We start from the raw sequence: 15,165 nt of genomic DNA on the forward strand, positions 1-15,165 counted from the left end.
GGTAACTGAAACAGTGGGGGAGGTCCTGGGTGTGTGGGAGAAAGAATGCTATGAAACCGTGGCTGCCTCTCCCTGAAATCTGAAAAGTTAGAACAGCAGAGCATCTCCATGCCCAGATAAATAAAGGTTGACCCCAGGTACTTCCCCTATTTAAGGGATACTGGGCTCCTTGGGTGACCCAAAGCCTGAAACTAAGGGACATACAATCCAATTCATGAACCATCACACATGGAACTCCCTGACAGTGCCAAAAAATGACTAGCATAGGAGGGTAGAGGTGCTTTGATCCTCAGACCAGGGCCAGTGGTCCCCCCAAACAGGCTACTATCCCCCAACCCAGCAGGACTGACAACGTATCAGCTAGATTCGAGGAGCCCACTGCCCCTTCTAGCCACACCAGCCCATGATTTCCCAAACACATTCGTACCATCCCCACTACAGCTATCCTATGTACCAAGTGCCCACTGGGATCCTGCCAGCTAAGTGGACCCACCCTTCCTTTCACTGTGACAGGAGCCTGCATCCTTGGAGATACACAGCTTAAAGGCGTAATTGCCATTAATGAATCTCTTGGACAGATGAAGATAGTGGGGTTGGAGGTTTGGTAGGAAACAACCTGCAGCCCTCCAAGTCCAGACAAGACCAGCAAAGAGACGGACTGCAGCTCACAATACAATCCCTTGTAGATCTTTGAGGCTTTCAGGGTAGCCTGCCCTCCACCACTTCAGCCTCGTATGGTAGGGCATGGGGGTGCAGGTCTGGGAGATGTCTTTGGAGGGACCAGCCTCCTCCATGTGCAGGTTCTCACTAGGCCACCCCTCTCTGCCCTGCCACCAATAGCCAGGCAGTTCATGACAGGGGAGTTGCGATTCTTCCCCTGTCTGGTCCCACTGGTTCTCTTCCTTGTCCCTCCATATCTGATCAGGCTTTGGGCACTAGATGGGGTCACCAGCCTCTTGACCCTGAGACATCTACCTCCTAGTCCAGGTGAGTTCAGTTTGCACCCCCGCCTGGAGGGCAGATTACTTGGCCAGTGAGGACAGTGTTTGGGTAAGAGGGTGTCACCTGGTCATGCAGCATACATGGGATGGGGCTCTAGCATACATGGGATGGGGCTCTCCAACAGGGTCATGTTCCATCTTCTACATCCGGCTTGTGGCTTTTGCCAAAGTTGCCATGAATTTAGGCACTGGAGTTGGGTTTTCAAAATAAAAGGAGCTTTCTGCCTGCTCAGGACCCCAGAATGAACAAGGGGAAATGTAGAAATAGCTCACCATGCCCTTTGAGAGCCCTGCATTTTGTCCAGGAGATGTACTCAAAGCTGCTTGCTGTGGCCATTATGCCAGGTGCATGGGGCATGGAGAGGTATGGGGTTGGGGACAGGAACAGAATTCAGGTGCTACCCAGTGGGTGTCCCTTCCCCACCAAGCACCAGTTTCCAATCCTGATGCCTCTTCCTTCCATGCACAGGCTCATCTCCAGTGCTGGTTAGATCCTTTCCTACCTGCAGTTCTCAGCAGCAAGTGCTCATCTGTGCCTGTGAAGGTGAGAGGGCCCCTAGGCTTTGGGAGCCACAAAGGCCACTGCCTGGCTGAGTGGTAGTGTTCAGGCCTGTAGGCCTGGAGGGGTCCACAGCTTCCTTGGGAGGCAAGTACTGGCTTCTGCCCTCCAGGATCCTTGGGCACCAAAGCCATGAGAGTGACTCTAAAGTCTGCAGAGGAGGAGTCCAGCTCCTTACCTGGGTGACCAGGTCCACCACTGGGCAGAAAAGATCACTGTGGCCAGGCTCTTGTACTCTGACTTCTCACACTAAGAGATGCCACCGCAGCTGTCCAACCCTCCAGGAGATTGCAAAGTCTGCACACTTCCTTGGCAAGAGGGTATGTCCCTGCCCTGCTGCAAAGGTCATCAGAGACATTATTGGAGAGCTGGATCCTAACTACTAGAGGGGCATGGGACTGAGTGGGGAAATTTTCCCAAACCAGGAACCTACCCAGAGCGTGGGTACCCAGCCCACAGATGAATTCAGAGTTTAAGCACAGCCAACCCTGGTCAGCAATCCCTGAACCTCTAGTTGTAGGTTTTAATGATGAAAATAGAATATAAACATTAATAACACCCTCATCCTTAAGATGAATAAGCTCTCACTTGATATTCAAAGGAGAAAATAACTTTAGAGAAGTTCAATTCCATAGAATTTATCTGAGCAAGCAGAAATACAAAAATCAACAACTGGAATGACTGGATTCTCTGAAAGCCCTCACAATCACAAAATGTCCATGGAACTAATGTGTGCAGTGCCATGTGGCAGTATTTACGAACTGAAGTGAGGCACAAAATCCTTTCCTTGCTTACAACAATATTACGACTCTGCATTGGCCAAGTTCAGCTGCTGTACTTGCCTGAGCCAAGGCTATTCAAGAAACGAGGCTGTCAGTCAGTCAAACTACTAAATTGTATTGCAGTTTTCAAAAGGACTCAGTTTGAGTCCCTACATAGGTTTGCCACTGATGTCTGCCTGGACAGCTGGACCCTTGGAGACTCTACTGCTGCACAGTCTGAACAGCCAAGCCTGAGCCTTGCTTGCAGTGCCTCTGGGCCCCACTGCAAACCTACTGGAGGACCTGCCAGAGAGCGCACCAAATGCATAAACTGTGGCTCCATCTAGACACTACTTGGTGGTAGGAGGGAACTGGTCCCTACCTGTGCAAAGCCTGCAGCCTCTACACTAAGATGAATGACCTCAGTGTGCCCCACATCAAGCAGCAGAAGCACGTGCCTTCATCTTGGTGGCTAGGACTATCCCATGACAACTGGCACACCACCATCATGACCTTATGGTGCAGAAACGCTGAAGGCAAACCTGCGTGCAATGCCTGTGGACTCTATCAGAAACTCCATGCAGTGCCTCAACCTCTTCCTACGAAAAAACAGGGAATTCAAACCAGAAAACCAAAACCTAAAAACAATGAAGTCAAAGACTTCTTCTCCTAACAGCAATAATTTGGTTCTTGTGACTCCAACTTCTCTATCTTCTAACTCAGAGGATTACAGCAGAACTACTTCCCCTCCAACAGTTCCAATAGCCTCAGGGACAGGAGCCCCTGTGAGGTCTGCTGCAGGAGAGGGCACCAACCCTGAATACATCAAGCTCCATTATTCAGGTCAAATGGGCTCCACATAGGCTTCAGTCTGGCCTTGCCAGCTGAAGTCACGTCCTCAGTGGGACAGGATTCCTATTGTGCTCTGGCCCTGGCCTCAGCCCTTGTGACAACGAGGTGGGGAGGGATCCACCCAAGAAGGCCTTGCACCTCTTGTGTCTGAATTTGTCCAGCAGCCCAGACTGTGGGGACCGTGTAGACAGTGCATCCCACCCATGTGTGATTTCCCCAGGAGGCTTGCTAAAGAGAAAAAGAAGATGAAGCTCCTCTAGGAAAGGGCCAGTGTGTGAAAACATGGCCTGCTCCATTGGGCCAGGGACACTTCCAGCCAGTCTGCCACAGGTTGGCTCCTAAACTGCTTGCAGAAACTGGGACTAGGAACAGGGCCAATTGCCGGCTAAGGAAAATGCAGAGATTCTTTCCAACAAAGTTCTATGTGAATTGCCCCAAATCATGTGTTTCTTCTGATCAATTATTTTGATCAATCAATATTGGTTATTCCAGAATTTCTGCACACCTCTTCCACATGCATATTTCACAAGCATTCGTGGAGAAGATCATTGGAGGCTGTTTGGCACAGTCTTGAAGACTCAGTGAGTTCCTGGCTCTCTTGTCAAAATATTGTTCAGTTTGCAAGACTGAGTAGTGACTCCAACAGACTCTGCGACTGATGTTTCTCAAAGGTCATCTTGCCTGACTAGTCTGAGGTCAGCTGGAATTTGTGCATAGGTAGCAAGCAAGATATTATTCTTCCATGTATATATTTTTTTAAATAAGTGAAATTTCCATTGCAGCAATCAGAGTTAAATCATTGCAGAAGGTGGGACAACATTTTTATAATGAATGTAAAAATTTACTAATGTTACTTTAAATAATTTAAAAGAATAACATGAACTTAAACCTTCTTATTCTTCTTTACATTTATTTTGCATTTCTATATTCCTGATTGTTGAAGAGAACTATTTCAAGAAAAATCTTTTTTCAGAAAATTTTGCTTTTTTCCATTTGTTAAGAATTTTTAAACAAGAATTCCAACATATGCCCTTTCTTTTACTGTGGAAGATGTACTGGAAAAATAGCAACAGAACTTTACCACCTAGTGAACAACACTTGTAAATATTCTAAGCATCTATGAATGCTCTGATGAAGTCTGTATAGTCTGCTAACCCACAGGCTGGTTAACATTAATTTTTTTAAAAAATGCAGTGTCATATGGAAAACTATTTTGATAGAATTTTTAAAATAAAAGGATATTGTTTTTTCTGTAAAAAATGATATAAATTTTTTTATTGTGGTCCTTTTTTTTTTGTTTTGTTACTGTGACCAAAATACCTAACAAGAACATCGTAGAAGAAGAAAAGATATTTTCACAATATCAGAGGTTTCAGTCCACGATCAGTTGGCACCATTGCTTTGGGCCAGAGCAGAGGCAGAATATCATGGTGAAAGCCCATGACAGAGGAAAACTACCCTGTCCCATGGCAGCAGGAATGCAGAGAGACAGAGCAAGCTCCCAGGGAGAAAATGTAACCCACAAGGGCGTGCGCCCATGACCTCCTTCCTGCTGACTCACATCACCTGCTGGCAGTTACCACCAAATACCTAGTCCTCTCAAATCATCCACTCAAAATCATCAAGATTTGGAGGTCTGGGGTTATGGCTCAGTGGTAGTGCACTTGCCTGGCATGTGTGAGGCACTGGGTTTGAATCTCAACACCACATATAATAAAAATAAATATCTATCAACAATTTAAAAAATTAATAAATAAAAATAAAAGTATTTTAAAAACTCAGGATTTGTTAGGCCCACTGTTAGGCCACAGCACTCACAATCTAATCACTTCACTGTGAGCATTTCTGCACTGTCACCCGTGAGCTTTGGGGGACAACTCACACCCAAAGCATAACGCATTTTAATTACCAAACAGAAAGTGGTTTTTGCTCAGTGTCTACGTAGGTTGATCATCACCAGATCATTAATGATGTAATTCTGACTACCTTGTGGCCTGGTGAAACTCCTTTCCAGTATTCCCATGGAAGTTCCATCAGACCCATCCAGCACACCAGCACACTAGCTAATATCTACACCCAATTAGGTCCCATCACACGTCCCATTTCCAAGGCAGAAGCATCAGGCACCACGACTTACCGAACGCAGGAGTTGTTCCTGTGCCCCCTGGAACCTTTGAAGCACAGCTGCATTTTTGGATGATGTTTCTCTGAATACAAGAGTTGTTTGCTGTTCAAAGCCCCACACTGTTTTTGTCTTAGGGACTGTGGTGCATCTTCATGCCGCAGCGCCCCTTCAACTAATGCTAGAGCAACCCACACTGGAGCCTCCCAAGGCCTTCAGGGCCACAGACAGCAATGAAACAGCCAGGTGCTGCATGAAAGGTAATTTTCCAAAGACTTAAGAGCCAAAAAAATCTGTTGGAGGGTGGTGCAACATCAGTAAAAGGCCAATCGAGCACATGGTTGCCTTCTTTCTCCACAAGAGGAGTGTCTAGAGTGGCTTCACATACTCTTACCCTTGATGTAACTCCAATTCTTCTGCCAGTTTGTCTGCATTTGCATTGGCTAGATCCTGTGTAGGAAGGAATCTTCTTTCATACACGTGACATTCATTGGAGAAAAGATAGTTTCTTCAACAAATGATGCTGAGAAAACCGAAAATCCATATGTAGAAAAATAAAATGAAACCCCTATCTCTCACCCTGGTTGAAATTCAACTCAAAGTACATCAAAGACTTAGGCACTAGAACAGAGACCCTGGGTCTAGTAGAAGAAAAAGTAGTCCCATGTTGGCCGAGGAACTGACTTCCTTAACAAGACTCCTAATGCACAAGAAGTAAAATCAAGAATCAATAAATGGGATATATTCAAACTAAACTGTCTCCTCAGTAAAGAAAACAATCAATAATGTGAAGATAGAGCCTACAGAATGGGATGAAATCTTTACCACATGCACCTCAGATAGAGAATTTCCAGAATATATAAAGAACTCAAAAAACTCAACACCATAAAAAAAAACAAATAACTCAATTAATAAATGGGCTAAGGAACAGAACAGACACTTAACTAAGAAGATATACAATCAACCAACAAATATATGAAAAAATGTTTAACACCTCTAGTGGTTATAAAAATGCAAGTCAAAACTACTCTAATATTTTATCTCACTCCATTCAGAATGACAATCATCAAGAATACAAGCAATATTAAATGTTGATGAGGCTGTGGGAGAAAATGTACAGTCATACATTGCCCGTGGCCTTGCAGATTGGTGCAAACATTACAGAAAGTGGTATTGAGATTCCTCAGAAAACTGGGAATGAAACCACCATTTGACCCAGCTATCCCACTCTTAGGTTTATACTCAAAGCACTTAATATCAGCAGACTACAGTAATGTAATCACATCAAAGTTTATCAATATTTATCAATTCACAATAGATAAACTATTTAACAAACCTAGGTTCCCTTCAACAGATGAATGGATAAGAACATGAGGCATATGCACACAATGAAATATTACTCAGCTTTAAAGAAGAATGAAATTATGGCTTATGATTTCATGACCAGTATGATTCTACATCACATACAAACCAAAGAATGAGAGGCTATACTCCATTTATGAGTCATGTGTCAAAATGCATTCTATTCTCATGCGTAACTAATTAGAAAAAAAATTAGAAAAAGTAAAACAAAGAAAAAAACTGACTATGTTTATATTATTTGATTCTCAGTCACAAAAGGGGAAAAAAGGAAGATAAGTAACCACAATCCTGATCTTCCACATGAGTACTGCATTGAAATGAATAGGTATTGGGCTTGGTTGAATGTGGCATATGTGCAAAAAGTGATATATATCTTGACACACCACGTCCTTCAATCCTCAGATTGAGAAATGTGTCCCAAGTCCTAGGAGGCTTCACAGCAGCTGAAGGATTCCAGGACTGGGATGTGTCCCACTCGTCCTTGAAGCCATACTGTCCCTGCTTGAGGCCAGGACTGCTTGCCCACAGGGCTGCAAATCTGGGTGCAGTGGGTGGTCCTGCCTGCTGCATGAGGAGCCTGGGAGACTCTGAAGGCCAGGTTTTCCCAGTCCTTCCACACCTAGTGATTCACTGACCATGGCCCTGATGAGTTGGGGTTGGACAGGCAGAGTGGTTGTCAGTCCCTGCAGAGTAAGAGATTGAACCTCTCTAGTGGCATCTCCATCAGGGACATAGTGGGCAGCCCCCCACCCCAGTCACACACCCTGGTGCCAGCAGCACCTGCAGCCTCTGCGTCTGGATAAAGGAGACACGGAGCCTCATCCTGGCAGCAGGAGGAGCAGCTATGGAGTGGTGATGGATTCCCTGGGAGAGTGTTCTGGGGCTGCTTCAATGAAATACGTGGATTGTCCCATCCTCTTGTCTCCACTTGTGAGCTCACACAGGAGCAGCCTCTGCGGAGCTCCCCTCAGTGTGTCTGGTTTCTTCCTACATCATCTGCCAAAATAGTGAGCCGGGCACTTTAGAACATGGGCACCCATTTGTCTTACTCTGTATCCAGCCCCCGAATCTCACACTTCCCCTCTTCCTCTTAGTATCCTCTCATCTCCTTCTTCCAGGAAACTGGATTCTGGTGCAGGAGGTTCTCCTTCTCCCCTCATCTCCCCACAATGGTGGCGTACACACACTCATCCCACACAAAACACTCCTGAACTATCCAGTCCTCGCTGTGCCCTGTTATCCAGATGTTGAGGGTGAGGAAGAGAAGGTGATGATGCTGCTGCACATCCTGATCCTGCAGAGAGTGGGTGCACTGCCCTCCCTCCACCTGACAGATGACAGAACTTTGTCTCCTGGCTCCAGGTTGTGCCTGTGAGAGTTCCACCCACCACCCCATGCTCTGTCCTCCTGCCTTCTGCCATGCACAGACACAGCAAGAATGCCCTCAGCAGTCCAATGCTCAGCACCTGGATCTGGGACTCCATGGTCTCCAGAGCTGTGAGAAAGGAATTTCTCTTTCTCTTAGATGACCATCCCCAGGTAATTTGTTGCAGAGCAGAAAGAGTCTAGGCAGAAATAAACACTAATCCCAAATAAGACCTCCTGGGCTTGTTGCCTGAGAGGTCATCACCAATCAGAGCCCAAGGCTAGATGTTTGGGTGACAAGGAGAGAATGAGCTCATCTCCTGACAAAGGGCAACTTTCCATATAGAGCTAGAAAAGGTGGTAACACAGCACACTCAAAGGTCATGGAATCAGATCTCTTGACACGAGGTCATTAAGATATGAAAACTATAAAGAGACCTGCATTCAGACATATATTTTTGGATTCAAAACTCCCTCCCCAGGTTCAAAAGCAGCAGTGTCCTCCAGCTCTTACAGAGACCTGCTCCCTTGGTGTCCTACCTTCAGTGTGTGACTGTCTAGTGGGTCATCCCATTCACTGCTGAAGACAAAGATACTCTCCAGGATCCAATCCTACAAAACAGAAACAAACACCAGGTGGCTACAGAGTGGCTCTGCCATTGCTCCTACTGCTGAGTCAATGCTGGGCCACACAGCATCTTCTTGCTCTGACTTCTGTGTTGTCAGGCCCTCTGTTGGGCACAGAGTCAGGACAGGGATGGGCCACCACCCAACAATGGCAGCCACCTCTAGGACTCTAGGCTTCCAGATCCTTCTTGCTGATTAGGAGGAAAAGCCAGCCAAAAGAACCCGCCAAAGATCCATCAGCAGCCCAGGAGCCCAATATGGAACTGACAACAGGCACTGACAATCACCTGACCAATTGTAATCTGGCACATTTCCCTTAGGGGCTATATAGGTCCCTAGAACCACACCACTCCTGCTGCAGATGCTTCTACCTATGCTAAATAAACTGATCTCTGGACAACTTGGTGTATATGACAGCAGAATGCATTGTGATTTATCGAACACAATTGCAGCACAACTTTTCATTTTTCTGGTTGTACACGATGCACCATTTGTGCATTCATACGTGGACCTAGGGTAATGATGTCCATCTCATCCCACCATCTTTCCAGCCTCCATTTCCCCCTTCCCACCCCTCCCTCCCTTTGCCCCATCAAAGTTCCTCCATCCCCCCTTCTCCAATTATGGATCAGCATCCACTTATCAGAGAGAACATTCAGCCTTTGATTTGAAATAGCTGCAGAGTCCTGCGCTTTCCTTGGCGGCTTGGCGGCCGAGTGGCCGACCAGCCAGCAGGGGGCGCACTGTCCGCCGCGCTCCCTCCCAGCGCCCGCTTCCGCTAACGGAAGCCTGGACGGCTGGAGGCTGCGGGATGGCGGTGCCGCTCAGGTCCCGCTCTGGTCGCTACCTGCGCTGCCCGGGCGCGGCATCCACTGGCCCGGCCTCACGCTCCGCCCGTCGCCGGCAGGTGTGCAGAGCCGGACCGGCCGAGGCGGCCATTTCCGCGGCCTGAGACCCGCGGCCCGCGGCAGCTCAACCAGAACTTCGGGCGCCTCTTTCCCGCTAGGACGCTGCCTGCCCCGCGCGCCAGGGCGGCCGGCGGGCAGGTGTCCTCCGGGAGGAGCCTCTGGGACCCGCGGCGGGCGGGGATGGCGCGCAGCAACCCGTGTCTCTCTTACCTCTGTCCCTGTGGTGCCCGCTGATGGGGACTGGGTGCCGCCTGGGGCGCCCTGGAGCTGGGGAGGGGCGGCGGTTGAGCGCCTGAGGGAACCCGCACCCACCTGTCCGCCGGCGCGGGGTGGGGGCCAGGTGAGTGGTCAGTGAGCATGCGTGGGCTTCAGGTGGTGCAGAGGGAACACCGCGGGCTGTGCCAGTTGTGCCTCCAGGCAGGAGCACCAGAGGATGAACCACAGGCCTTGCTTGGCTGCCTCCTAGCTTTCCCTGAGGATGACCACTCACTCTGAAAGCTCCTTTTTCCACTGCTTCCTTTTGTAACTGGGCAAACACTTTGTGATGTGCCATGCTCTGTGATTTGTGTTTCTAAGTTTGATTATTCACTTTCTATAGATCAATTATGAATCTCTCCAATTAGGACTTTAATGTTTTTCTCAAAACTCAGTTTTTGTTTTTGACCTACAAGCAACCAAAAACTTAGCCTTTAATGCATGCCTTTTTCTTCATTAATTCAGCTAAGAAATATGTATGGAACACCCACTGTGTGCATTGTGCTGGGCACTGTACTGGACACCCTCCATGCATATTTGATTAAGGCATAGGCTTTTGCTTCACATGTCCTTTCAGTCTGGTGGAAAAAAGAAGAGAATCAATGGCTCATTATCTTTGCTTGGAATAATCTCAGCCAATACTCTCAAATTTCACTTTTGTTCAAGGATTTTGATTCTTGCAAGAACATTTTAATTTCTTTGGGGAGTTCATTTAGTATCTGAAATTTTGTGTGTATTTTATGCTGCCTTTCTATAATATGCCTTTACTGGCTTTTTAAAGTGCACATATGTAACTTTTCTGGAGACAAAAATGAGGCCTTTACCTATAATGGGGTCCTGTTTGGTTTTTAACACAGTATGCAGTGTGGTTACTGCTGAAGCTGAAAACCTGGTATTCTTTCTCAGTAGTGGTAATGTTTTTCTGGCAATTGCCATACTAGGCCTTTCACATTCTTGGAGTATATTGGAACTTTATGAATATAGAAATGTTTAACAGGCTTCTGACTTTATCCCATGTAACACTTGAATTGAGAGTCTCTTGTTTACTTTGTATATACTCATACCCCAAGTTCACAACTTAATTTTGAAGTTTATCTTTCATTTGATGAACTTTTCCCCCTCACAAAGATTCCAAGTTTTTCTCAACTCATGAAGCCGATGATACATAAACAACTGTAAAGAGAACCACAAACTGAGATGTGTTTTCTTTGCTATCTTCATCTAGACACAGTTATGTCTGTCTCCTATCCTACCCCACCTTGGCCTTATGATAAAAATTCATAACCCAGCAGAATTACAAAGTGTTAAGTCCACAAATAATTGCCAAGTCCTGTTCAAAGTCATTCTTTCTCACCTGCCTTTACCTGTGCTTTGATTTTGAATAGCTTGTGCTGTTTTGGAGCCTTCGTTTCTTAAAAGTTAAAATGGACTGGTAGAGAATAAATACAGCACAGGAGGAGTGATTTCAGTGACTTAGTCACGAACCAACACAAAATATTTTAATGAATGAATGGGATTCAATTGTCATTTTGTAAATGATCATCTTTCTTCCTTTTCTGGTAGGGTTTTTAGACCCTGAGGAGGAATTGGAGCTGATCCACATTATGGGAATGGAAACTACGGAACCTGAGCCAGACAGTGCAGTGCAGCCTGCCTCTTGTTCTGATGACCTTTCATGCCAAATGAGACTCTGAGAAGATCACTCCATTGAAGACTGTTCTAAGAAAAAGCAGGATCAGAAGAGATTGGGAACTCAAAGAGGTCTCGAGTCCAATGTTGAACACTTTGCTAGAATCTGGATCAGTTCATGGGGATTTTAGATCTAGAGATGAGAATGGTGATGAGAGCAGTTTAGTTTCCATGAACCTATGGAAATGAAACCTCTGGAAATTAATCCATCATGTCCAACAGAAGAAAATGATGTATCTGTCCTGATTCCTGTGGGGGACCAACTACCAGAAGCCCATCTTTCCACTGATGTTCCAGAAAAAACGGTTCCAATCCAAATCACAGCTTTTCACCAGAAACCACCGGTGAGACAGTGGTCCATTCGACCGCAGGGCACTTCCAGACTGAACTTTTTAAAAAATTTATTTATTTGTTCTAATTAGTCATACATGACAGCGGAATTCATTTTGATTCATAGTACACAAATGGAGCACAACTTTTTATTTCTCTGGTTGTACACAAAGTAGAGTCACATCATTCGTGTCTTCCCATATGTATCTAGGGTAATGATGTCCATCTCATTCCACCATCTTTCCTACCCCCATGGCCCTCCCTTTCCATCCCTCCCCTTTGCCCTATCCAAAGTTCATCCATTCCTCTCTTGCCCCCTCCCCCATTATGGATCAGTATCTACTTATCAGAGGAAATATTCACATTCAGTTTCAAGTGATATTCCTACTAGCCCCGACTGCATATACATTGTAATGGATTGATTATATTCCAGGGATTTTTCAAGACAACAGATTTGGACATCAGTGATAAATTGAGTACTGAGCTCTTCCAGGACAAAAGTGAGGAGGCTTCCCTTGACCTAGTGTTTTAGCTGGTAAGTCAGCTACAGTGTCACACTCATAAAGAGAATGGAATTGAAATTTGCATGGAGTTTCTGCAAGGCACTTGTGTTTATGGCAGGAATTATTATTCATGCTTAGAGCACTGTATATTATTTTTCCTATTTCAAGAAAATTTACCATTTGTAAAAGAAACCAACTTCCCATTTAAAATTGTCTGTTAACTATGAAAGCTGTATACTTGAGTCATTTGTATATCTCTTCATACTGTAGTGTTCTTTCCTTTGTTATTGACTGATACAGTACCCTGATTACAAGGGTATTTTGTACTTGTCTTAATACATTAGTATAATAACAACTGCTTAAAAATAAAATAAAATGAAAGTACCATGTGACATACATGTATCTTGCACATTGATTACTGTAATCAAGCTAATTAACATATCCACTCACTCACATATGTGTGTCTGTCTCTGTGTGTTTGTGTTTGTGTGTGTGTGTAGTGAGAACACTTTCAAGCAGAACAATTAAAAATAATTTTTAGTTGTAGTTGGACACAATACCTTTCTTTTATTTATTTTTGTGTGGTGCTAAGGATTGAACCCAGAACCTCACATGTGCCAAGCAAGTGCTCTGCAACTGAGCCATAACCCCAGCTCACAGAGCAGCAAATTTAAGCATACAACAGAGTGTTATTCACTGTGGGGACCCAGTTGTAGGACAGATGTCCAGAATTGGCTCATGCTGCATCACTGAAGTTTTGCACTCTTTGGGTAACATCTCCTGTTTTCCTAAACCCCGAGCTCCTGGGAACCACCATCCTGCTCTCTGCTTTTACAGAGCAACTGGTTTTGATTCCACACTTCATTGAGGTCATAGAGCACGACCTTCTACATTTGCTTTTTTTCACTTAGAATAATGTCTCCTAAAGCTCATTAGGGTTTCAAATAACAAGATTTCCTGCAATTTGAAGGCAGAATATTGTTCTGGGTGTCAAATGGTTGACATGTTTTTGTATGTGGACATAATCTTAAAACACAGTTAAGAAAATTAACGAGATTTTTTTCAGAAGTGATTTATGAAACATTATTTTTATTTGTTTTGGTACCAGGAATTGAACCCATGGGGGGTTAACACTGAGCCATATCCCATCGCTTTTTGTTTGTTTGTTTGTTTGTTTTCAAATTTTGAGACAGAGTCTTGCAAAGTTGTTTAGGGCCTTGCTAAATTGCTGAGACTGGATTTGAACATGCAATTCTCCTGCTTCAACCTTCCAAGCTCTGGAAAGTAGTATAGAAATGCCTCAGAAATCTTGCAATGAAACAAGCATTTGAACTAGTTATCACACTCTTTGGCATATACCCAAAGTACTTAAAATTGGCATACCATAAGGATGCACCCACATCAATATTTTTTGCACCTTAATTCACAATAGCTAAGCTCTGGAACCAACCTAGATGGCATTCAACACATGAATGGAAAAAAATACACACACATACACATACATACACACAAACATACACACACACACACACAGGAATATTAATCAGCCATAAAGGATGAAATTATGACATTTGCTGGTAAGCACATGGAACTGGAGATGGAGACTATCATGCTAAATGAAATAAGCCAATCCCAAAAAACAAACATTGAATGTTCTCTGATATGTGGGTGCCAATGCACAATAAAGGGGTGGGGAGGGAAGAATAGACTTCATTGGATAAGACAAATGGGAATGAAGGGAAGGAAAAAGGGATGAGAAAAGGAAAGACAGTAGAATGAACCAGATGTAAACTTTCCTATGTTCACGTATGGATTCGTGGCCAGTGTAAATCCTCATCATGTACAGCCAAAATATGGGGAGTTAAACTCCATGTACCTATAATGTGTCAAAATGCATTCCACTTGCATGTATAAGTAAAAAGAACATAAAACATTTAAAATTCATCTGCCAGAGGCTTTACCGGGGCCTATTCTGGATCACAGGGTGGGCAGTACATGGAACAGCGGTGTCAGAATGGCCCAATGAGCGCAGGAGGAATTGTGTGGTCCATGACAGGAGGGTGGGTCTGTGCACATAGTCAGTTGCCTGCCTGCTGGACCCCATTTTGCACTGTTGCAGTGGTCAAGCAGAGTCTTCTGGGCAACCAAGACACCTGCAGGGACCGAAGGAGGGGGTGACAGAAGCAGCATTGGGTGGTGGGGTGGGACATGGTTTCCACAGATAATCTTACTTCCAATAGTCCCAAAGGTGTGGACAAGTGTCCCAGCAAAGATGCAGGGTGGTGGCAGCTGCCACATCTAAGCCCTGTCAAGGTTCCACAGGATGATAGCAGCTGGCTACCTGGTTGTGTGACAGGGTGTTGGCCACTGTAAGTCCAGCATGTAGACCACTGTACCCCACAGGAGAAGATGGGGAGCGTGTTGTGGCAGTGACAAACAGACACCTGTCCCTTTGTTTCCTGCCTTTCCAGAGGGAATGGGGTGTGTGCCCTCTGATCCTTAGCCTGCCTTCTCCATTTCCTGATCCCAAGGTGGAAGCAATATGGGTCTTTGCAGTGCAGGGTCCAGCAGAGGTCACAGCTGGGTGTGGTCACAGTGATGCAATAGGCAGCAGGGACAGCAGACTACCATGCACCATGGGGCACCTAGAAGAGCATGTCCCTACACTGGTCCACAGTGGAAGCAGCCAATGTGAGTGTCAAAGTCAGAATTGTGCCTTTTCCACTGTTTCTTAATTAGAAAACACAAGGATGTTGGACATGCTTTATGTTTGGATATGGAGTGACCAGGAGAGAAAATCAAACACAAAACCATCAATTGCAAAATGAAAC

General features: G+C 45.3%; 1 long non-coding RNA gene across 1 annotated transcript; it reads right to left on the bottom strand.

Moving 5' to 3' along the window:
• Window positions 1–6,181: 6,181 nt before the first annotated feature.
• Window positions 6,182–9,174, bottom strand: LOC144370427 (uncharacterized). Its single transcript, XR_013430394.1, has 2 exons — window positions 8,563–9,174; window positions 6,182–7,653 (listed from the first exon to the last, which is right to left on the bottom strand). It is a non-coding gene; the product is annotated as an uncharacterized LOC144370427 (long non-coding RNA).
• Between the last annotated feature and the right edge of the window lie 5,991 nt (window positions 9,175–15,165).

Source organism: Ictidomys tridecemlineatus, chromosome 14 (genome assembly GCF_052094955.1).
Source record: "Ictidomys tridecemlineatus isolate mIctTri1 chromosome 14, mIctTri1.hap1, whole genome shotgun sequence".
NCBI classification, from domain to species: Eukaryota; Metazoa; Chordata; class Mammalia; order Rodentia; family Sciuridae; genus Ictidomys; species Ictidomys tridecemlineatus.